Source organism: Eurypyga helias, unplaced genomic scaffold (assembly GCF_000690775.1).
Source record: "Eurypyga helias isolate BGI_N326 unplaced genomic scaffold, ASM69077v1 scaffold1694, whole genome shotgun sequence".
Taxonomy (NCBI): Eukaryota; Metazoa; Chordata; class Aves; order Eurypygiformes; family Eurypygidae; genus Eurypyga; species Eurypyga helias.
In genome coordinates, this window is record NW_010244196.1 from 96,343 (window position 1) to 120,816 (window position 24,474).

The following is a 24,474-nucleotide window of genomic DNA, read 5'->3' on the forward strand; positions in this document are numbered from 1 at the left end:
CTAACTTTGGGTAGCATTTTTGATCACCTCCCTTAGCGAGATCAGCCCACATTCTCCTTTATTTGCAATGTCTGCCTCTGTCCCAAGGAAGTGCTTTTCCTCTAATGTGATTAGGAGCAGCACCCTGCAAGCTGGCTGCCAGGTACCCACTGGCAAGCTGCCTAGAAAGCAAAAAATTTAGGTGGAAAAGTGGATTTTCTAGTGGCTAACTGCAGGCTGCACTCAGTTTCAAATATGTGCATGACTGAAATATCTGTGACATAAGAGATTCAGAGGAAGACATTCCTCCTCCTCTTCACCCTGCTGCAAGGATGTATTTTTCATTAAGGGGGTTTATGAAGGTCATTGTTCACTCCAGATCCATTCGGCCACTTGAAAGCTGCCATAGGCAATGATCCTTCTTATGCATTTGCAGTTACTCAGCCATCTGGACAGCCCAAGAGAGGCATCTGTTCACTCTGGTTTCTTGCTGAGATGGAGATGCTCCTCTGTGAGCTGAAAGTTAGCCGATTTTGTCCTGTAATTTTAATTCCACAGTATGACTCAAAAACTAGCATCATGTGAAAGGTTTGGTCACTGAGAGGATGCATCTGTTGAAAGTGCCCTGGAAAAGTGTGAAATCTCCTCCCAAAGTTAAAAGCAGAGATATCAGTAAGTGCTTTGCCAGCAAGTGGAGGAGGACTGGGGACAGCAACACCATTCTGAGAGCAGAACCGCTGTCATGGGTCTAAAGGATGTCCCAACAAGATGATCCCCTGGTCTTATATGAACAGCATATGGCTGGGATCAAAATGGGGCAGGAGGAGGAAAGGCACCTACTTTAGAGTAGATAGGTGTCCATAAGAGAAGCTTGTAAGATAGCAGTATTCACCACGAGAGATATGTAGAGCTGCATGAAAGGTCTGTAGCATCTGCTTAGACCCTCCTTCATAGGTTTTTCAAACCTATTACAAACGCTGCTCGCAGAGAGGGCCTTAAGTATCCACAGCAAGTTCCAAGCATTTTCCCAGCCCTCAGTGCTTCATAACTACCAAACTAAATCCTTCTTCTTATTTTCTTTTTTTTTTTTCTTTTTTCCCTGTTTTTGTTAAATGCTTGGCACAACCTACTCCTGTCAAGGTGGCTGCATTGCCAGCAGGTTTTATTTCCACTTTTATCTTCATCCACCTCTCTTCTCTTCCTGGACCAGAGAGCAAGTATATGCATCTTCATGTAAAAAATAACAGCTCATTTTCTTTTAACTTGCTAAAAAGCTACAACTGCCTCATCAATACCTTCCTTCCTCCAGGCCATAAAGTGGGAGAGCAGAAATGTGAAAAAAAGGACTGAGAGACAAGAAAAGGTAGTTTTGTCATAATAGATGTCAATACACCTAAGGAGCGCATGTTTGCTTTCACTGGGTTTGATTCCCACGTACGTTCTTCTAATTAACCAATGCTGGGACCTCGTAGTGTGTTTGAGAGCCACGGGCTGTGTCAGCTGATCAGGCTTTGTAGGCAAAGCTGCTTGAAAATACTTTTCCTGAAGTGTTTTCCCTTTGGCAATGGTTTGGGTTCATCACAGTGTTTCATGGGAAATGCTGCGGGTGTTTGTTGTGGGGAGAGTAATCAAAACGGAGAGCTTTCCCCTGGAAATATTTGGCCCTATAAAATCAAATGAGGGACAGCTTCTGTTACTTGCTTCTGGATTTTATCATACTCATTTGATGCCAGTATTATTGTATTAAGGTATATCTGCTAGTGGTAGCTAGACACTATCCAAATGAAATAGTTCAAAGGTATTTCCAAGCTGGCCTCTCCCCAGGACATTCATTCCACAGGGAAATTTTTGCTTTTCATCCATCCACAGCAAAACCTTGCTCTGAACTTGCAGAGAAAAATTGCCATCTCCACCCTGTGCTGCTGCTGCTGACCCTCCCAAGAGCAGCGAAGGGGAAGGGATGCTCAGCAGTTCCTGAAACTGATGCGTAGCAGAATCATCTCTCCTTTGCGTGCCCGAGGCACTGCAAGCTCTCCACAAGCACAACAGCACCCAGCTCCTCTGCCAGATTCCCTGCCCTGCAGCACTCTGCTGTCTTGCAAGGGGACAGTTTGTCCTAAAGAAGGACATTCTTCCCTTCCCTGGGAATATTTGCAGCAGAGAGAACAAGCTGAAAGCAGAAGAGGCCTGAGGAGAATTGCATAATAGTCATGAGACTTCTGTCCTTCCTTCATCAGCATCTTGTGCCCTGGGGATTCCCACATTGCTGGGAGCCCAGGACCGTAGTGGCAAAGCAAGCCAGATCTTAATGAACTCATTTAAGAAACTGAATCTTTTCTCTTTTCTCAGTAGCAACCTTACACAGGATCTGAACTGCTCTGCTCTGTACCTTTAGCATCCCTACATGGGACCCAAACCTCTTCCAAAGCTGCATCCTTGCTCACCTATCCTTGGTTCAAGGCAGGCAGACCAGCTCATTACCAAATTGTCATGTCCCAGATCCTCTTCTCACCGGCCTGAGTCCATGCAGCTCTTACAGAGGCCTCACAACCTTCTCCCCCCTCCCAGCTGTCCATGCTGGACACCACTGGCCATTTTGCAAGGTGACCCATGCCCTGCCACGGGCATTCCCAGAGCAATGGAGAAAGATGCTGCAGGGTTTGAGGGCAGACACAGCGGCTTCTTTCCATCGTGGGAGCTGATGGGATCAACACACCCATCACATTACAACACCTGATGGATGACCGCAGCTCCTTCTCGAAGCCCTGTCTCACACACTTGAGTGCACCTTGCTCATCTCTTAAATTCTGCACGCCTTTCCCTTGCACTCAAAAACCCTTAAAGAAATCCTCCTTTCTCCTCAATCTGTTTTCCACCCTATAACAAACTAAGACAGCTGTGCAAAATGCATTCCCGGTGCTATAATGACTGCAGATATTCAAGTCTTGGGGGGGCTTTAGTGGGGCTGTTTGATTGTAACATCTGCCTTTCATGGCACACTAAAAAAAAAGTGCGCGCAGCACGATGCCGGCTGGGGCATGAATTGCCAAGCAGCACGTTGCAGGCGCAGGCACTCATGAGTCTGAAGGGAGAAGCTGCTTTATCTCACTGTTGGGTCTGGGGTTGTAGGTGGGTTTCCATCTGTTGTCCCATGCCACATGTGGGTACATGCCACCAATCCTCGAGTCTGGGGGACATTTAGCCTGGGGAGGATTTCTCAGTTGTTTTTTTCCTATTTTGGCACGCTGAGGTCAAATAGGTTGTCATCCTGTAAAGGCAGCTTAAAAAACATAAAATAATTTTCTTCCTGTATTCCTATGCCTCCAGAGAAAGGGTTTGTGACTTGTTGTCAGCTTAAAAAGCTCTCCAACAGGACCCTGACTTTCTCAATTACCTCCTGCGCCACCACAGTATCTCAGTTGAACTCCCTGCTCTCTCCAGATTTCCCCCTGGGGTATGTTCACCACCTGTTTGATGTAAGGATCTCTGTATTTGCCTTGCACATGATTTGCAAAATGCTGGACTAACAGACACCTTGGATAGGACTATTGTACTCATGAGATTTCACTCAAAACATACATTTTTTGAAGGCTGGTATGAACTCAAGATGGGGTATGCAGCCTTAAATCATGGCTGAGCTAATGGTAAGAAAGGCCTTCTCCAAGCCAAAGCTATTTATGTAGAGTAATGAAGCCAAAGCAAAGCAAACTGTGAACTTGTGGGCACTGGCTGGTTGTAGGTATGAACAATACTGCAGATGTATGCGCTCAGACCAGCTCAAACCAGTGCAAACTTTGACCTTTTTTTTTGTTTCCTCTTTCAAAAAGAAATGAAGACATGAAGTTTAGGTGAAATTTCTGTCCATCTGTCTGTCCTGGTACTTTTGAACCTGGTGGACCACCAAGTTTTCCCCAAAATATCACAGAGAAGGAAAAGTGTCCTGGGACTTGGCAGGCACAGCGGCTGGTGGAGGAGAGGAACCCACTTTATCCCTCAGCTCGTGTCCGCTCTAACAGGATTAACCACTGATAAAATTTGGTTCTTGCTGTTTCAAGTTAGTTATAAGCAGCAGTTGCTGCAGGGAGGGAAGTAATGCTGGAGAAGTGGTGTCTTGTGAAACGTGCAGAGAAATTAATTTTCTTTTTATCCTCCAAGTGGCAAAGGATGAATCGATTTTTGTGTGTTGGGTTTTTTTTGCTTTTAAAGAGGAAAGGGTGTGTGGTTCTCCCACGGCAGCAGGAGTCTAGGGGGAGGGAGGCAGATTCAAATCCCTGAGCAGAATTTAACTTCTTCAGCAAAAATACTCCAAATTTTGCCTGAATCCAGGCAGGACTGAGGGAGATAATTCAGACCGCTACAGATTCTCCTCGGAAGCCCTTTCTGCAAAGCTGCTTTCATTTCCAAGCTACTTTGGAGGTATGAAAGTACGAAGATGATATTTTCAGCCTAACATGAAAGCACCATTTTTTTTCAAGCAGAGAAAAAATATTTGATTGGGATTTTTTTTTCTTTTCTCTGCACTGCCCACGGAACGTGCCATCATTTCGCTCCCATACCACATCTTCCTTATTTACATGTTTTCCCTGGAGGGGATTGACTAAGCTTTCCATTACTTAACAGCATCTTGGCTACTGCGCAAAACCACTACAAGGTTGGGAGGACTAAAAATATGGAAGGTTATACTGAGTGGGGGCAGAGAAGTTGCTGTCAACTGAAGATGACTTTGTTTTTCACCCTAACCTTGATAAATAAATAAATTAATGATTATTCATTTTGCTATTTTGAGTGGATCCCAGGTAGGATTCTTCCTAGATCTGGGAAGTCATGTCCTGATGCAGCACTGTTGCAAATAAACAATCTATGCTTCAAAATGTACAGATTTCTCTTACTTGACCCTTTTTCTGCCTGAAAAGCATTTCACCAGGTCCTGAACTCTGCTACCTCCTGGCAGAAAAGTTTCAATATGAGTTGTAATAACCACAATTATTTTTGGCTTTGTTGTATTTCTAAGAGAACCATAAACCACATAAACTTGGGTATAAAACCCCAGGATATCTGAGACAGACAAAATAGAAAAGCGCTGCATGTGGCAAATACAGTCTGACAGCTGCAAAATAAATAATTCCTGGCTATCAAGGAATCAGAGCAGAAATCAAGCTATAGCCATAATCTCTGGGTTGTAAAGAAAAGGAATTAAGAAGCTTGCTAGGGGAGTTTATCACCACATTGCACATTTTTCATCTTTGCAGTCAGATGAAGCAAACCACTGTCCACAGCCACCCCTGTTCCCAGGGTGTCTGGGGCTGAGATGACTTTTATGCAATTTCCCTGCCCTGGCAGTAACAGCTGTTCTGCATCTCCTCTTCTTAATCTGGCTGACACAACGAGAAACCAAGTGCCTTTAATTAACAAGGAGGGAATAGGATGAATTAAAACTTAAGGTCTGAGTCATTAACAATTGAAAGCATTTAGACAAGTCTTTTTCCCTGCAGCGTGGTGTTATTATTAATTATAATGCCCAAGCGGGCAGCTACTCCTCAGGATCCATAGCAAGGTATTAAATATTGCAGGGGAACAAGCGTGCACTTGCAATCCACAAGAAAAGCTTAAAATGATACTGGTTCCTTTAGGTCCTGGCACAAAGCATGGATGTGCATGCTCCCAACCTTTGCCAGTCCTCTGGCTGCTGAGGAGAAGTTCTGCTCCCACCGATACCGTGGCTAGCAAAACACACAGGTACTGTGGTCTATGATTAACCAGCATGTCAAGGGTGGGAAATGCATTCCTTCAGAGATTTGTTCAGCTTTATAGCTAGGTGGCAAGGGATGCTGTGCACGCAGGCGAGGTGTCACAGGGATGTGTTGGGAGAGCAAGAGATCATGCTCTGCTCATGCTTCCAGGGCACTGGGAAGCTCCTGTCTCAGCACTTAACCATCCTTGTCCTGGAATCTGACACTGATGGAGCCAGGAGCTAAAACCTGTGTAGTTCAGAGATTTTCAGTGTCTGCGGGCCAGCAAAGGTTGAAAGGGAACCTGATCACAACTTGTGGACTGTGTTTGTTACATTGGACCTGTGCTAATTCTTCACCGTATCACCTGAATGTGGGAAAAGGTGTATTTTTCCCATTGATTATGACTTTAATGAAGAATGGTTGTTGGGAAGAGTGCATCTAGCCGTTGTGGAAAACCTCATTTCCATGCCTGCTTGGTGTAAGAGCTCCAGCATGAATCAGTCACTGTTTTATGATTGGAAAAGAGTTTTCCATAAGGATCAGGAGGGCCCTTGTGGTTCCTGGTGTAGCACATGGAGGGATGGACTTCCTAGGTTAACTGGATGTTGTCTGTAAAAGATGTCCCTTGGACTGGGACAGCAGTGCTGATTTCTTCTCTTTTCCTATGGCACATGGTATGCCATTGTGGCTTTTCCTCTTCCATGAAGGACAATGATTTTTTGTCCAAGTACGTTTTCACTGCAGCAGCAGGTTTCTGGAACCACAGACTGCTGACGCTGTGAAGAATGCACCTAATACTCATATGTTTCATACCACTCTGGTGACAGCGCTGTCAGCAATGCGTGATGGAAACCTTCCTGCTTGTGTCCAACCTGTCTTGTCCTGGACCAAAGCTGGGGCTGAGTGCTTCTTCTCCATCTCTCTTCCCAACACCACCACCTCTTCCAGTCTGAACACTGCTTCTCCATGACAGACTAAGGTCAGACTAGCAGGCCTGTAGCTGCATGAATCATTTCTTTCCATCCCTCAGACAGATGCTACTTGCTGCTCTCCAGTCATACTCCATCCCTGGGTTTTATTTTAATTCAGTTTCACATGCTACCTTGGATAGTGGGTGTTTCAGTACTCAAGAACAGGGTTATCTATCCCAAACAGAGCTGATTTTTCACCATCCAATTAATAATTCCCATTTTATTACCCATATTTTCCCCAGGGAGACAACACTGAGAGTTTATTTGGGCCATATGTCCCTTCCTCATCTCCACTTGTTCTCTACCACTTATTTTCCCTATCCCTGTATTCCTTATATTGCCAATTGCCTTTTCAAAGCTCTAATTTATCCAGTGAAGTCTGGACCTGTCACCCAGGTACCCATTTTCAGAGGTTCTCCAACATGCAGTGAAGCATTTTGAAAACCTGTTTATGGTCTCACTGACTTCAATTTCTCAGCACTGCTTCTCAAGGAACCTCAGTTTGGGGTCCTGCTTTGCCTCCATCACCCAGCTTGACCTGAATATGCACATTGGTTCCAAGTTCGCTTTTGATCAAGATCTCTAAAACCTCATATTTTCTTTCCAATATAAAGTCTGAAATACTTTCACCTCTGTGACTCACTGTGATATTATGTGCCCTGCCTCACTGCACATTACACGAGTAATATTTTTCTCAGCTGAAAACACCACTGTCAATGATTTTGTATTCTTGGCTGGATTATTGGCAAAAATTCATGGCCAGAAAGAGCCCTTCAGGAAGACCCACAACGTACGTGTGTTATTTCGGCATCAGCTCTGCAGTGATTTTGGCCAGGAAGCCGAGGACCAAAGCTGTGACCCATCCTGTCCCGCATAGTGTTAGGGTTGGAGAGTGACCCGTGATTTTTGGACAGGCAGGACCACGCAACATTCCTGCACAAAGTGACACGCTCAGCTTAGCTTCCCAACATTGCCTCCTCCTTTCACCCACCCACTCATGCTCTATTTATTTAAGCCCCCAGAGAACAAACCAGGAGAGGAAAAAAAAAAAAAATCTCTAAGACAGCGTAGAAAAAGCAAAGCGGTTCTGGCCAGAAAGTTGGCAGAGCCCAGAAAGGCCCGTGGTTAGGACCGCGTCAGAGGATGCACACTGCCTCCCCATCGCTTATCTCTCTGAGGCAGAGCTATCATGCTTCTCCCACACACCAGCCCTCCTGCAGCCCAGAAGGGTCTGAAGCACAAAATGGCCTCAAACTTAAAAGGGAATTATTTATTTATCCTGCTGCAAGATGTTTTTAATTAAGGTTGCAGCCAGAACTCAGCCTGGTATTCATAACCGGCCGTTAAGATGCCTAATTATCGATTCAAAAGCCTATGAAATTTGGATGGGCTGTTCTGCAAAGTGCTGCTATTATTGTAATTAAATTGGGTAGGATGAAATTTCTGGAGTCACGTCCTCACAGAAAAGGACTCAGTGACCCACTGACCCTTGTATCACCTATGGAGATCCGGAAGGTCTTGAAGGTCTTAAATCTCTGACTCCTGGAGTTATGGGAACCTTGACTACCACGACAGTAACAAGAGCTGAGTGCTCTTGATTACAGGGAAATTGCTTTGTCCAATGTGCACAAAGCAAAGTCAAGAAGTCAAATGATCCCTGTGTCTAAGAGGGGTTGAACATCTGCGGAGCCAGTCGCAGGTGTTTGATGCATTTGTCTCATGGCTTGAATCCCCATGATCAGTGCTATCAAACATCTTAGGAGAGCGTACAGTAATATACATAGCCCAAAAATGGCCCAAGACCTCTTCTTGGCTTGAATATGGGTATCATCTCAGCCCACTCTGAAGGCCCACTTTCATCAGGCGAGGTTTTCTTTCTCTCGTATGCCTCTTTTTCCACTCTGATGTGATTTAAAACAAACAAACAAACAAACAAACAAAAACCACCCCAAAAAAACCCCACACCAAAACCGAAAAAAAAACCCCACCACCATACTCTAAACTGTTATAGAAATTTTTCATCTGTTTGAAAACCACAATGAGCAAATATTTTAGGAACAGTTGCTGTAAGAAAAAAAAAGCTGTGAAAAAAAGAAAATAACAAAGATTTCCTTCAGGGGAAAATAACTCCTATTCACCCGAAGCCCATGGTTTTTGACTTTTTTCTTAAGGAAGGGAAAAAAGACACGGTTCAGAAAAAGCTGAACATTCAAAAGGGTGTGAAATGAGATGGCAGGAGCATTATCTTTGTGCTGTCTCTTTTAAAGCTCCAACTTGCCTAATAGGTCTGTTTCTTTTCAGATAGGAGACAGAGGAAACAATTTGTACAAATGATTGCTTGGAGAAAGGCCACAGCAATTTGTATATGCTAATCAGGTTGTATCTGTCAATCATATCTTATTTTCAGTAGTATCTGTGGTTTGCAAATGCAGAGTCAGAGCAGGGTACCTATTCATAGACACAAGCCAAAATAGATGTATTTTCTCTGGTCAGCAGCATCACAAAAGCATCCTCCTTACAATTATGGAAACCTTTGCTATTAGCAGTGATTCATGCATGCCAGCCGGAATAAATGTATAAATAGATAAAGCTGATCTCTAGGACATTCCTGAGTCATCTGGAAGACAACCTTTTCTTTTTGGGGACAGTATGACCCAGATTTTCCCTTTGCCTGTTGTACTACTGTGAAAATAAGATACATATGTGTCTCTGTCTGCCGCAATCTGTAAAATAGCATTTGTAACGTTGCAAGGATATGCGTGGCCAGAATTAATATCAAGGCAGAACAGCTCAAATATTCCAACTCAGCCCTACCTTTCTGGCTAATTTTGTATTTCAGCTGAGTCATGTTAAACGGGCCCAATTTTTGACAGGGCGAAGCGCCAGCAGCTCCCACTGATGCTAATAGGCTCAGCAGATGCTCAGTGCTTTGGAAACCTGAGCCCGGAGGTGTGACACTGGGCAGAAAGGGAAAATCATTGCATCCTTCTGAGCCGTAGATGGCACTGGGACATACACTGTGCAATTCAGCAGGGCATTGCCTTGTTAAAGGGCCCTGCAGCACGTCTGGGCAGGGATGGTCCCTTTCGCCATGGTGGGACAAGGCTGCTGTGGCCTTGTGGGCACCTCCATCGTGTCAGGCATGGGTATCCATCACCCACAAGAGATAACCCACAGCCCTGCCAGCTTGGGGCAGCTGCAGTGCAGGACAGATGCCTGTGCTTTGGCAGATGAAAAGCAATGTATGTGGGAGCATTGAGTCTGGGCCCAGGTCTGGGGATGACCTGGGTAGCACAGACCCTGTGGGAAAGCAGAAGAGAGAGTCTTTGCTGCTCTGAGTGTGCTACAGAGCTCTGACAACGTACATCTAGCCATCTAGCTGGCTTGGTGCTCCTGAAGCTGTTAACTTTCTGCATTTCCCTATTTCCCTCCCTTTTTCAAAGTGGAGAGTGCTGCCAAGCTGAAGAGAAGAGGCTGAGAGAGAGATCTGTAGGATCTGCCTGCGATACCATGTCGTAGGTTCCTGCTGGTTTTAGTCAGGAGTTAATTTTCTTCACAGTGGCTGGTATGAAACTAGGTTTCTGGATTTACCCTGAGAATAGTACTGATAAAGTGTCTTTTTAGTTGGTGCTGGGGAATGCTTGCACCAATTCAGGGTCTTTTCCAACCTCTGGTACTCGCTGTGTTCCAAACTTCCTCCCTACGAGCAGGGTGTGGGGACACACAGGTCAGACAGCTGACCCAAACCGACCACAGGAGCATGTCATTCCACAGCACGTCATGCTCAGTACATAAGCTGGGGCTGGGCCATAGCTCACTTGTTCGTGCATTAGTTAGATAGTTGGTGGGTTGGTTGGCTTTCTCAAGTCATACTCTCGCTTGTGGGACTGCTGGGACTCTGCTGCAATTGCTCAGTTGTTCTTATCTCAGTCCATGAGCTTCTTTGGGCTTTCCCTCAGATTCTCCTCCTCCATTGGAGGAGGGGGAGGAACGTGTGTGAGTGTCTGTGTGGTATTGTATTGCCAGCCAAGGTTAAACCACAACAAAGCTTCACGGGCTTTTGAAGAGTGGCAGGCACAGAACCACGTGTAAGGGTCTGTGAAGGCTTTCACCCACAGCTGCAGGCTGATTTGAACCTTTCTGTTGCTGAGATGAGAAGACATGGTGACTTCAGGGCTCAATGATGGACCAGCACCTGGAAGAAGGGGACCTGAGGATTATCCAACCACTGCCTCCCTGAAGCCGAGACATGGGTGTAGCGCATGGCAGTGATGGGCAACAGCATGAAAATGTCCTAGCGGGATTGGTTTGGGAAAGCTGCCAGCAAAGTCTTTCCCTGGAGCAGTTAAACTCCATCAGCAATGCCAAGGAAAACATCAGCAGCATGGGAAGCCTGGCCAAAAGTCTGAGGAGACCCCTCCTTTATCCTGCTAGTGGTATGGTTTTCATATGTGTAATCATACATCACATGGGCTTTACAAGTGGTAAAAATTAATATACTGACCCATACAAATTGTTGATTTTTCTCTTGAGCTGAAGGAGCAAGAAGCCACGTATTTTTGAAGCTGCTTGAGCAAGACTGCAGCTACTTATCTGCGTCTGAGAGCAACTATTTATGAAATCTTTAAATCTGAATTATTACTTTAAGTTTCTGCTGCTTTACAGAGTGTGGCCACAAGTTGTGGCCAAAAGCAAACTCTTCTCTTTACTGGGCTGCAAAAAAACAAGCTTTGGGGGTGAAATCTCAGCTAAAACATCAGCCACAACAGCAAGAGTTGAGTTCATACTCCCATCAGTGGCCAGCCAGATACATTTAGCATCTCCCTCAGCCTGGTCTTTCCAATGCAGGGATTTCAAAGGATATTGCAAAGAAAAGTTTTGCAAGCCCTCTTGCAAGCTTGGCCATGGGTGATAGACCCTCTATTAGCCAATATTCAGGATCTCAATCTCACTTCTGGAGTGAAATAGATTACTTATTAGAACAGATCTTTCAGAAATTTACACACAAGCAAAATATGGATGAAAATGTTTCCCTGGTTGTGAAGGAGCTGGGACAAAGTCAGGTTTTTCTATCAATGCTCTGAGCCTCCATTTTCCCCCCAGTTTTGCCCCCTCTCTCTCCTCTGGGTCCTGATGAAGCTGAGTACCTCCAGTCTCTGAGAGATGAGCTTTCACACCACATCCATCACAGCAGGATTTCTGCTGCTGACTTGCTTTTCTTTGTATGGACAATATTGGCAATTGCTCATCCAACTCAACCCATGCCCAAGAAATGCTCCCATTGCTTGTGGAAATCACAAACATATGAGATGCGTGGGCTGCATTAAAATAACAGCATGCCTTAAAATTACTGAGTAAAATGCTGTAAACTTGGAGTTTGTGGGAAGAAGGATGAAGTTTTGGCTAGAAAAGATCATTGTTTTGGTATATGAGATGCTTCCCTGGTGCTAGCATGATTACATCTCTTTAGTGGTCAGCAATCCTTACCATGTACCGCAGGGCTTGGCTAGCAAACTGTTGTTTGAACTGGACAGTCATATTTCAGCCATAGTTGGCACCCAGGATCCAAATGTTTGAAATCATCTGCAGGGAGAGAAGAGGGGGGGGATGACGTTGGGTACAGGATGGCAGTAGGGAGCACAGCTGTGGGAGGTGTGCCCAGGGAGAAGATCTCCTCCGCTTAGTGACAGAGCTCCAGGAGGAGGGGAGTAGATTGAGGAGTATCAGGGAGAGCGAGAGAGAGAGAGAGACTGCTGGAATTGCACCCTGCCTTCCCTGGGACATGCCCGACAGGCAGACAGGATGCATGGTATGGAAGATTCCCTGTTCATAAATGGTTCATCACCATTGGGGGCTCCCTTCTGAAGGGAACAGAAGGCCCAGTACACTGTCTGGGCCCACTTCTTAGGGAAGTCTGCTGCCTCCCTGGGGCTCAGGGTATGAACATTTTTAATGTAGGCAGCAATGAAGTTGCAACAAGAAGTCCAAGGGCAGTCAAGGGAGCTTCAGGGCCTTGGAACAATTGGTCAAGGGATCAGGAGCACAAGCAGTGTTCTCCTCTATCCTTCTGGCTGCAGGGAATGATGAAGGAAGAAACAGGAAGAGCCACCAGATCAATAGCTGTCTCCAAGCCTTGTGTTACCATCAGTATTTGGGGTTTTTTGATCACGGGTCAGTTTACATGACACCAGGTCTGCTGACCACAGACATGGTACACTTGTCTCAAACAGGGGAAAAGGATCTTTGCACGGGAGTTAACAGGGATCACTGAATAAGCTTTAAACTAGATTGTAAGGGGGAAAGGGGTAAAATCAGTCTCACTAGAGATGAGTCTGGGGGCAGTATGCCAATATTTGAGTGATGGTGTGCTCATGAGGTCTTTCGGTCTGCTGTTTCAGTGGAGGTAGGGATAGAGATCCATGCAGTAGCAAAGATCCAAGGGCTATTGATATGTTAGAAATCATGGAAGTGCCTGAGAATGGTGATGTAGGAATTAGAGCTTCTCCCTGCAGACTAGAGGAAATGGCCACAAGTTGTGCCAGGGGAGGTTTAGATTGGATATTAGGGCAAACTTCTTCACAGAAAGGGTTGTCAGGCATTGGAACGGGCTGCCCAGGAAGGTGGTGGAGTCACCATCCCTGGAGGGATTTAAGAGACATGTGGGTGTGGTGCTTAGGGACATGTTTTTAGTGGTGGGCTTGGCAGTGCTGGGTTAACGGTTGGATTTGATGGTCTTAAAGGTCTTTTCCAACAAAAAAAATCTATTATTCTATCCAGTTGAATCCTTAACTGGAAAAACCTATAGAAATCGGGGTCATTCAGCTCTCAGACCCAGACACTTAGGCACCCAAATTGTGGGCACAAATGGCTGCCCCGTTAACTATACAGTTTTACCATGACAAAGCCTTGCCCGTCTCTGCATTTATGAAGCTTCTGTGATGTTTTTCTGGAGACCTTGTCTCTCCTCCCATCTCATCACTAATCACCAGGCACCCAGACAAATCTCTGGCGGCAGACGCTTCCTGCCACTTCAGACATCTCCTGGCACTTTGCGGTGCTGCCCTTAGAGCTCTGCCCTTTCAGAGTATCTCTGCTGAGACAGGCTGGGCCCCCCAATGAGAGCTGCATCCATTATTACCATGAGTGGCTCTGACAAGAGACTTCTTGGTACTCTTTTGATGTCATGGAGTGTGTTTTGTTGCAAGGAAAGGAGTGGGGGAGGAAGATTTTTTTGCCTCTCAAAATATGAGTCATGTGAGTCTGTATGACCCAGCTTGCTTCTCCAGGCCTGTCTTTACCTGTCAGCTGGATTTTGCTTGTTACAGTGCAAAGTTGGCCTCTGAGGGTTTCAGTCTGCAAACAAAAATACAACAACACAGCAACCCACGTCTCGGACAACTAATGCTACATGGAGGAAAACAAAAGTAGGGGAGAAAACTTTCTTTTGCTTGTCTAGAAAAATTTATTTATAGCTCTGCTGTGGCTGTGCAAGGACAGGGCTATGTCTCCAGCCCAGCTAAGGAAGCTGAAAACAACTTGGAAGATGTTTCTTCATGTTTTGGGACTAACCATATCAGCTTTGCCAAATATTCAAAGTCTATCCAACAGCAAGCATTCAAGAACAGTGGTGTACTCCACAGTTCATGTCTTCACCCCAGTGTTCAAACACATCCTTGGACACTGAAAACCAGCTTGCAATCCAATGAGGAGAGGCATCTTCAGCATGACAGCTTCCCACTTATGGAAGAAATCTCCCTGTTGTTGCATTATGGCAATACTACTTGCCAGGTTTTGCACTGTCATTTACTGGAGATAGGATGAGGATGGGGTGGGGCAGATGGGATTAATACATGGACAAATGCATTTTTGCTTCCTCTCTCCTTCTCTTCTATTTCCCTTATTTATCCTTAGGACACCCTTAACCTAATTTGCCAAAGACTGAAGGATTTTTGAGGAAGGACTCCACTATTCATACCACATGCTGATGTTCTTTCTTCCCTATTGTGGACAATTCCAACTGTTGCCATGGCCCAATTTGGCATTAACATGGTTTACATCCTTACAATTTTGCACACCTTCAAGAATTCCACTTGCATCTGTCACATGAGATCAAGAAGTTTCATAAGTTTGCAGGCTCTGCAGTGTTCCCTGAAGAGGGACTGATTCTAGACCTCTCCACTCTTCTCCAGGTATTTCTTTCAGATACAGAACTCCCTGGTGAAAAAAAAAATTGGTAGGGACTGGTGATGGTGAGGTGCCATGTTCACAGAGGAGTTCGATGCATGTCAATGTTGGTATGTCATGGCCAAGGCCATCAATTTGTGCAGGTACCCAGGTACAAGCTACAAGCATGGATCCTGGAGGGAGCAGTCCATCATCTCCAGCACAGCAGGAGTGGGCACCTCCAGGGAGTATTCACACCATCCACACCTTCATCTGAGAAGAAAGGGGAAGAGTCACCCTCCAGAGGATTTTTATCCTTTGATCTGGGTGTCCTTCACCTCAAACATCTATATTTAGGCTCCTTTCAAAAGGCATACGAGTATGTCCCAGTATGGCTCATTCTTCCCCAGAACTTTGTTTCTGTTCCCTAGTTAAGCATCTGTATTTCCATCATGGTTCCTGGCCCCTGTGTTCTGTTTTCCCACAGCACACAGCAAGTGATTTTCTCAAGACCTCAAGGGGCCCACCCAGAAATGCTGTGATATATGTTCAATGGGATGGAGCTAAGAAAAAAAACCCCTCTCTCGAGCAATTATGTCTAGGCACAGATTTATGGATTCACATCTCCCACGCCCTGCCAATTTCATCATGCTGTCTACAAAGCCTTACACTCCCTAATCATAAAAAATAAGCATGAAAGTTAACTCCAACCATAAGTAGTCACCGAGTGTGGGTTCAGATCTCTAAACACAGAGCCACGAGAAACACTCTGGGTTATCCCACCTGACCTCCAGCAACATCTTGATAAGGGTTAAAACTTCCCACAAAGCTCTGTTGAAGTTGCCAGCCCCATACAGATGCCTTAAGTACTCCAGGTCATCTCAACTGGCATTGTAACACCTATATCCAGAGAACTAAATACCGCTGTGGCTGTGTTTTCATCCCTCTACTGCTGTTTTTCTTTTACGGAGGTGGGACCAAACCACAGTCATTCCCCAGTCTGAAGCCAGGATTCCCACTTGGAACCCACCTTTTTTTCCTCTTGGACAAGGTCACACCAACTGGGCTCTTCTGCCATAATGCAGCTATGATAGCAAATACTTCATTGGTTCTTAGGTTGAAAACACATCATGCTGTGTGCACCATGAAAAAAAACCCAAAACACCTTGGCTTTTCTCTAGATTTCTGTTCATGGGTGTTTGGTTTTCTTTGTTGAAATAAATGAGCAATCTGAGTGAAATGTTTCTTTATTCCCAATGGGAATTACTGGAGGTCTGGGATGGCTCAGCTCAGTCTGCATCCCCTCCTCAATGGAAGCATGACTAAGGTTTGCCTCTGGTCATTTTTTTTTCATGAAGTATATGCAAAACAAATGTCTTTAAGATAATTTCCCTTCCATCAAATGTGGGGCTCAAGACATGTTTGGGAACACAGGCAGAGAGACTGCTGCTGAAGGACAGGATCCCATTGCAAGCATCTTCTGTGTGGGTGTCTCCATTTCAGCCGGTCACTGATGCCTCACTCCACAGCCTACAAAGACAAATCCATATTTCCTGGGCACAGTAGGGGACATGTCTAGGGTAAGTCCAACAAACTGTCCTTTCAGTGACTTTTTCACTCCACCGACCACAAGGGGAGCTCAGGGTCAGAAGCTGAAACAGATGCATTTACCCGTCAAGCATTTAGTGTTAAGCAAGGTGAGTCTTACAAACACGCACACACACAATCTGCTCAAGGGAACCTTCTTCAGAGACAAGGCTGGTGCCCAGGGATGTTCCTGAGTGCTATTTTAGGGTTTAATTACTTCATTGGTTTATTCCTGGCCTTTTTCACAACTCATGATGGACTCAGGACAAAGTTTGGAACAAATTCTTAATTATTGCTGTTTCCTCCAAGGATTTGTATTGCCCTATTTCTCCTAAGGTTTCCAGATATTCTGTACTAAAAGAGTTTACCTCAGTGATTCCCACCACACAGACTTAAAAACCACAGACCTATGAGAACAGCAGATTCGAGATTGGCCTATTTTGTGCAATTTTCAATGGTGAATCTAGCCAGAAAGCCAGGGACAAAATTAAACAAGAACAAATATAGCAATGCAAAGCACTCAGCAGACCCTGTTTGGATGTGATGGATGTTGTATTGGTACAGATCAATGATCCATTGCACTATATAACATCTTAATTACAAGCGATGTATAATTTTAAAGGTAAACCTTCTTCCCTTTGGGTCTTTGTTATTCACGAAAAATCCCGACAGAGTATCAAAGTACATCTTTAAGATTTCCCTCCCCCCACCAGCTTGGACATCTTTATCATGCCAGGTCTGTGAAAAGAACTTACCATCTCTTTCCTGGGTTGAACATAAAACCAGCACCGTCCTTTGGACACTATTTCATAAGGAACAGTTAATCATCTTAATTACTACTGCCTCCCTGAATAAAAGATTGTGAGTGCTTTTGCTTTCATCTCAGTACAGCTGGTAAGGGACAATCCTGCAGCTCATCATGTGAATACAACACACACCCCTGGTGAGAATCTGGTTATTCCTTTTTACATTTCAAAAGGCAGCTATTGTGCAAAAACATATCTTAAAGGCCCTGGAGCACTGTTTTTTTACTTTATTTTTTTCTTTCCTGTCACCTCAGTGCATTTCATTAACAAACTGTCATCTTCTGCTGGGTTTTGGGCATAATGTTTTTTTTTCTAGCAGCCCAAAGCTTTGTTTTCAGTTCAGCGTGTGTTGCAGCTGAGATTCATCTCCCAGGCTCTTAAGAAGTGTCAAAGGCACAAGCATTTCACCCTTTACAGGTGGAGACCTGAGGTACAGCGACTCTGTCTCAGATCTACTGAGGCTTTCTGACTGCCCAAACCTAGTTACTCTGTCACCTGGACTTGGTGACATCCATGTTTTGCGGGGGTTCAGAGGACTGTGCCATCATCTCTGTACCCTCCACCAGCATCTCCATGTGCCTGCCTTGTTTAAGGTCCTATTCTTGAACCCCAGCCCTTGGCCCAATTCTCAAGTTTTGTTTCATCCTGAACTGTTCTCGGGAGTAGCTATTAGAAAATAATAAAAGCTGGAAGCTGAAGCTGCAGAGAAGATTTGCCCTTGGAGGGGATTTCTGCAGCCACAGGAGGCAGAACTCAGCAGAGATCCCAGGAGAAACCCATCCTCGCAGGAAAGATAATCAGAGGTTGTCTCTGCAGTCATCAAACTCCTCAGTGTTTAACTTCGCCACCACTCACTGAGCTGGCATTGGTCCCGGGGGGCCAGCACACTCCCAGAAAATGAAGACAAAGGGTCACAGGAAGATATAAGTGGCATTAAAAGCCCCGAGCTCTGTGCAGCATGTTGAAATTTTAATACCCAGTGTGCATTGTCTCCCGGCTGCCCATGCCCACGTTCAGTGCTTAGGTCTTGCAGAGCAATGGCAAATGTCTGTCAAGCCAAATTTGCTTCACATGCCCCCAAGCCAGGGTGGTAAGAAAGTCCTCGTGGTGTCCATCCCCTCTCTCTATTAGAAACTAAGCTTTTGTTAAGTGCAACTAAGTACCTACAAGGACTTTGATTAAATGTATGGGTGGAAAGAAATAATGGAATATGTGAATTTATTGTACTGTGTCTGTTTTGTTGTAACGGTTCATGTGTGCAACTCGGGAACACCGGGCATAAGCTGGGGTAGCTACATCCATAGCTGACACCTACTGAGGCCCAACTCTGCCCTTACCAATAGTAATCTCAGCATGTGTTGGTATCATAGCTCAGAGTTTAATGGTTTGCCTGTGTTCTTCGGGAAAAAGAGTGCTTGGATTTCACTTGCTGAGAGGCTGGATGAGTGTGGGAAATAAAGGGATTTCACCTTTAGGCAAACACAGTTTAATAAGTTTGCAAAACTGAAATTTTACGGCTATAATTTGGCTTTTAACTAGGCACTGACCCCTTCTTCCAATCCTGCTTGGCAGAGGTAGTAACACATATCGACCAGCTGCCTGGGAGAGAAAACATGGGGAGAAAGGATTATTTATAATAATTTCATGGACCAGCTTCTGATGTCTTACAGACACCAGTGAACCACCCATTCAAGGCGGGGAACACAGTGCTACAAGATCTGATGCTATCTTCTGGGATAGATGTTTTTATCAAAGCTGTGCCTATAACCACATTTGGAGAAAAAATGTTTATTTGTGATACTGAGAAACAGGTATTTCAGGGACCTTTTAAAATAAAATTGAAGTAAGTTAAAAAAAGGAAATGTAAATTTCAAAGGAGAAAATTGAGGCATTTTCATGAGAGAGTGTTAACACGTTTCAACTGTCAAAATGTTTCAGCTTTTGCAGGGCTCTTTCCAACTGAAGTGATGGCTGAATTAACAGGAATTCATGAAATATTTCTGACAACCAGATCATCTCTTTTAGTGCAGTCTCCTATTGCCTCTGACTCTAGAAGGTACGGGTCAAATTCTGCACCACCACAAACCCAGCCTGCTACCCAGGCAATTGCAGCCACATTTTGAGTGGGATGAGACAAGGCTTAACCCACGTCACTCCTAGTTAGGACTTTTCCCCTCTTCTGCATTTATTTGTCGACTGTCCTGGCGTGTGCCACCAACAAACTTCTGTGGAAATAATGGTCACGTTCTGAAGGAGCTGATTTTGTGTGCATCACAGATGAAAAGGCTGAAATATGTCAAAAACCAGCACAGTGGATGCTGATAGCAACCAGAGCCTGAGCTCTGGCTGTTCCTGACGATGGGGACACCACACTTAACTCCAGCGTTTAGGACGGGGGCTGAGTTTTAGTGCATTGCGTAGATTCCCTCTATGGTCTATAGGGAGAGGTGGCTTTGATGGGCACGATTCATCCCATCTTAGGGTAGGCAGGTAAAATGCCGGGGCTGAATCACCTGCAGGTACCAAGGTCTCTTCCCTGTCTACAGAAGGAGCATGGAAAGCTGGCTGAGACAGAATCATAGACTCATTTAGTTTGGAAAAGTTCCTTGAGATCATCAAGTCCGATCGCTAACCTAACACTGCCAAGTCAGGATGTTGCATCTAACATTGGGATGGCTAAAGTTAAGTGAGATGAGTCCCACTGCAAGGATTTACTGGCTCCCAGTACTGACCTGAGCACTGCCATTAGGCAAATGAATTGGCCTACCTGCAGCAGTTCCACATGCACCAGCAAATAGAGAACTTTAATCTGGTATAAAAGAGAGTGTGCCACACAGCTCTTTTCTACTCCTACTCCTACATGAGTAGGACAGGCTCATTTCATCTAATCAGCTAATTTCAGCATCACAGGAAGCAAACCCACATTTTTCCTTGAAGGCTGGATACTCATAAGCTTTCATACCGATATGTGTTAAAATTTATGTTCTCCTTCCCATTGGCACATAATGTCAACATCATCGCTGCAGATGTTAAATTGGGATAATCCATGGAAATTATCATGCATTATCATGCATTTCTAAGCAGGGACTGAACTGCCATATAATGTCTTGGGATTGTTTTCAGATCTGTAAAAATCAACTGAAATACTAGTGCTGTGGTGTACGGTGCTGTCCACCCGTCACCCATGAGATCAAGGGAAAAATCAGTGCTCTTCAGGCCAATCAGACAACAGATGAAATGGAGAAAGATGTAGGACCCACAGAAGTGCATGTGTATGTGGTAGGAAGTGGGGATGGCTGATACAGCACAGAGTGACTTGGCTGGTGGATTTTGATGTGAGAAGACAGAGGAGATCCTTGGACTTCAAGTTCATCACTCACAACTGGGCAGATTGCATCCATTCACCTGAATCAGACACCCAGCATGCTCATCTTCAGTGGGTTTTCCACCCTCTTTCCTCTCCTGACCTACCAGACCCCAGACACACACAGACTTTACAGAGATGGAGAAACAGGCTACTCTGCACATGGCCAGGCAAAATCTCCAGCTGCATGGATGTCCCATGGTGTCTCATCCCACAGCTGTTTCTATTTCAAACCCCTGCACAGACACAGAAACGTCTGATTTATTTTACAGTTGCGTTAACAAAATATAGTACTTCTACCAACAAACCTTGACCAGCAGAGAGAGATTTGAAGATGGGAGAAAGCAGGGATTCTCCACTATGCTCTCGAAGGTGAGCAATTCAAGATGAAGCACTGAAATTCCCATCCTTTTCCCCCAGATCTCAGCCTAAAGCATAAAGGGATATTTCAGGCCTTAATCCAGCTCTGTGTGTCCAGACAGCAGCTGGGCACACAGGGGAAAGTGCCAGTAGCTCCTGTCACTGATGGTTTTATTTGCACCATCTTTCCCAGCTGCGATACCCCACCAAACTTTCCAGGGCTGGACGAGCCCAGAGCTGGACTTCCGCATGCCTAAGCCAGAGCATCATTTTTGTGTTTAAAAGGAACTTGATTATATTAAAAGATCCTTTGAGGATGGAGGCTCCCTAAGCACAAGGGAGCCAAAACTCCTGGGTTTCTCTCTAATCAATGTGCAGTGCTAAATTGGGGCTTTCTAGCCTCTTGAAGAAATTTGTAGGCAAGGCACCGGAAAGGCTCTGGAGACTGCTGTTGAATTTTGATGATGTTCATCCATTATGGATGAAGAGGTTTATGTAAGAGTCTTTCCCTGACGTTCATCTGAGGCCAGGCTGTCCCGGGCTGCAGATGATAATTCGCAGCACATTGGAAGGGAGAGCAGGGATGGGAGGAGGGAGAGGGGACCCAGAGCTGCGATCACTGGATTTCTTCTGACAACTGCAACCACTCAGCTCCCACCCCAAAAAAAAGGCTCCAGAGTGTGACACAATCTAGTCCATTCTGCAAGGTACATCCTTGCTGTGTGAAATATGTATAAAGCCTCTGTTTAGACATGAATCGTGCCGTGGTTTTTTGTATGTAAGCACATCTCCATCCATTACCTGTGCACCTTGTGGAAAGAGGGATTTTTCATGGAAGGATTTCCCTCTCATCCTCTTGGGTGATGCTCTGACCACATTGACCTTGAGACTCGTAATTGAGCCAAGTCTTGCTCTGTCTGTGCTCTTTAGAGAGGGAGGAGATTAATTAAGTCAGAGAATTTGCTAATGCACTGTTTGATCAGTCCATGACGAGGCAGGAAAATGAACCACAGTTAATTAGCAAAGGTATTATTAATAAGAGAACTGGATCAGAACCTGCCTGGATGGATTATCACTGACTGTCCCCCAGGTCAGACCTAGAAACCCTGTTAGAGTTTCTTCGGACATCTCTTTTATTTTCCTTTCCTGAGTCTGCCATCTATCACAGGACTTCCACATATTTGCTCATTCTCCTGCAGGGAGATCAGATGACTGAACGATGACTGTCTCCTGTTGACATCCTGCCCGTGTTTGCAGAGCCCATTCTGCCTGGCTGCTGAAGAGGTCTGCGTGTCTCCATGCTTGTGGACAGGACATGGAGAGTGTTCAGAGCCCTAGCAGGACCTACGAGATGGGCCACAGTTAGCAGAGACCACCACTTTTTGCAGAAGTGCCCATGGATGTGGACCAGCAAAGCTCCTGTGCAGTCAACAGGATATTTCTTCATCCTTAAGAAAGCCAAGGATCAGTATGAATGCAGAGGACACAGGTGTTACTGCAAGACATCCCTTCCAGGAGCCCAGTCATATACTTGGTCTGACCAAAACATCTGGACCAAATCATCCAGATCTTTTCACTGGCCCAGTTCTCAGTAAAACCATGTCTCTAACCTCCTCTCCTGTAATGTCTCTCCCACCTGGGAACAAACTCTTCCCAGTCCTGCATAGGCCCTGGAAAGCCCGTTTCCATGGGTAGAGGCATCATTCTAAGCGGAAAGTGCCCCTTGGTGGGTACAGGACACCATGGTCCCCATCCTATGCTCCCTCTCTGCTCTCTCACGCCACCGAACATCCTTGTAACTTTGCTGAGCGCTGCTACAGATCAAAATTACATCTTCACCAAGCTCATCTGAATCAGCATCTTCATCTCTGTCTTTCTTTTCCCCCACAGAGGTTCCACTGGTTTCAGAAATCCTCCAAAGGCACAAAGTGCATCAATTCAATTTCCATTGCCTTCCACTCGATTTGAGGCTGCCACCACGCCTACCAACATCAGTGTCCCCGAAATACATGGGACTCACTGGAGCAAGGGCAAAGCAGAAATATGGCAGAACAGTTCCTGCGCTTTCCAGGATTTTCTCATCTTCCTCGCAAATTCCCCTGAGTGACCTTGAAATACTGTGTTGTTCTCACAAGATTGTAAATGGAACAAACTGAGCATAACCCTTCTACCCAGGGAGAAAGTGGCTGCTCTTTCCTTGCTTGCTCCTCCCATGAGTTTTATTGTCTTTGCTCCAGGATTTCCTGTATTTTTCTGTATACAGGAATTTCCTGTACAAACTTATAAGCTTGTCTATGCCAGGACAGCCTGTTTATATCCATTTCCCATTGGGTCATCCAAAAATTCTGCTCTGGTTTTAGTCCCCCAGCTACGCAGAGTTTGACACCCGCTATGCATCAACATCCCCCTACCACCACCAAACAGGCAAACCTGACATTTATCACTAGGCAAGCCTTTTGTTGTCTTCCCATGAAAAGCATCCTGAAAGCATGATAATTTATTCACCCCAAGGGAATCATATTCCGGGGGAGCATCTCTCTGCTCATCAGCTGTACCAGCGTCAACAGAGCAAACTGCCAAAGGGACGGGACTTAACCCCTGCATCCAGGCTGCAAGTGTGGGGAAAACAGGCAGCAGCAATCTCTGCAATTCCCTACTCCTGGCTTTTGCTCTATCTGAGCATCTGCTCTTCCTTCCTCCTATAATGGTTTGAGGACCAGTCTGAGATGGGAGGTGAGTCTCCTAAAGACACGTTCCAGGAACATCAAACTCCTGTCAGATAAGAAGGGGAAGGTAGGGAGCTTTGTGATGAGCTGCAAGACATGAGATGGGTGGAGGTAGGCTAAGTTGGTGAGGTAGAAATACCAGCAAAAGAGACATTCCCAGATATGCCCACTGTCCCCTCTGGACAAGGGTATGGCACGTCCTCCTTGCTGACCCCACCACCCTCTGTAGAGTAGAGCAGGGACTCTGCAGATGGAGGGGGAAGACAACAAACAGGGGGACACAGTCTCTGCCAGCAGCATCTCCAGCTCTTGGAGGTCAGCATCCCACCCCAGATTTGCCGCCAGGACCATTTCTGAGAATCCTCTCTCAGTACCTCAAACCCAATTAGCTCCAGCAAGAGAAAGCAGCAGCTCTTTGCCCGACTGGTTCCTTTAGCCGTCGGTGCTCTGCTGGGGGGCTAATGTGGCTGAGCCATGGCTCAGCCCTGGCAATCACACATCTGCAGCGTGGTGTCACTCCTGGCGAGAAACAGCTGGACAAGAACCCGTTCCATCAGCCAGATGGATAATTAGACTCTGCCCTGCTTCCCCCAGGTCTTCATGAGCAGGCTGTAAGCAATTTGGTAACAATTTCGGGGACACTTGCCTTTTGGGATGTGATTCTTCTCCTTGGCATGTTGTTTGAGACTCAGTACTGCAGACACTGCCGCAAGGTGGATGGATGCACTTTGCCGGCCAAGATACGGATCCCAGAGGTGTGAGATAGGTACACTAACAGACCACCCC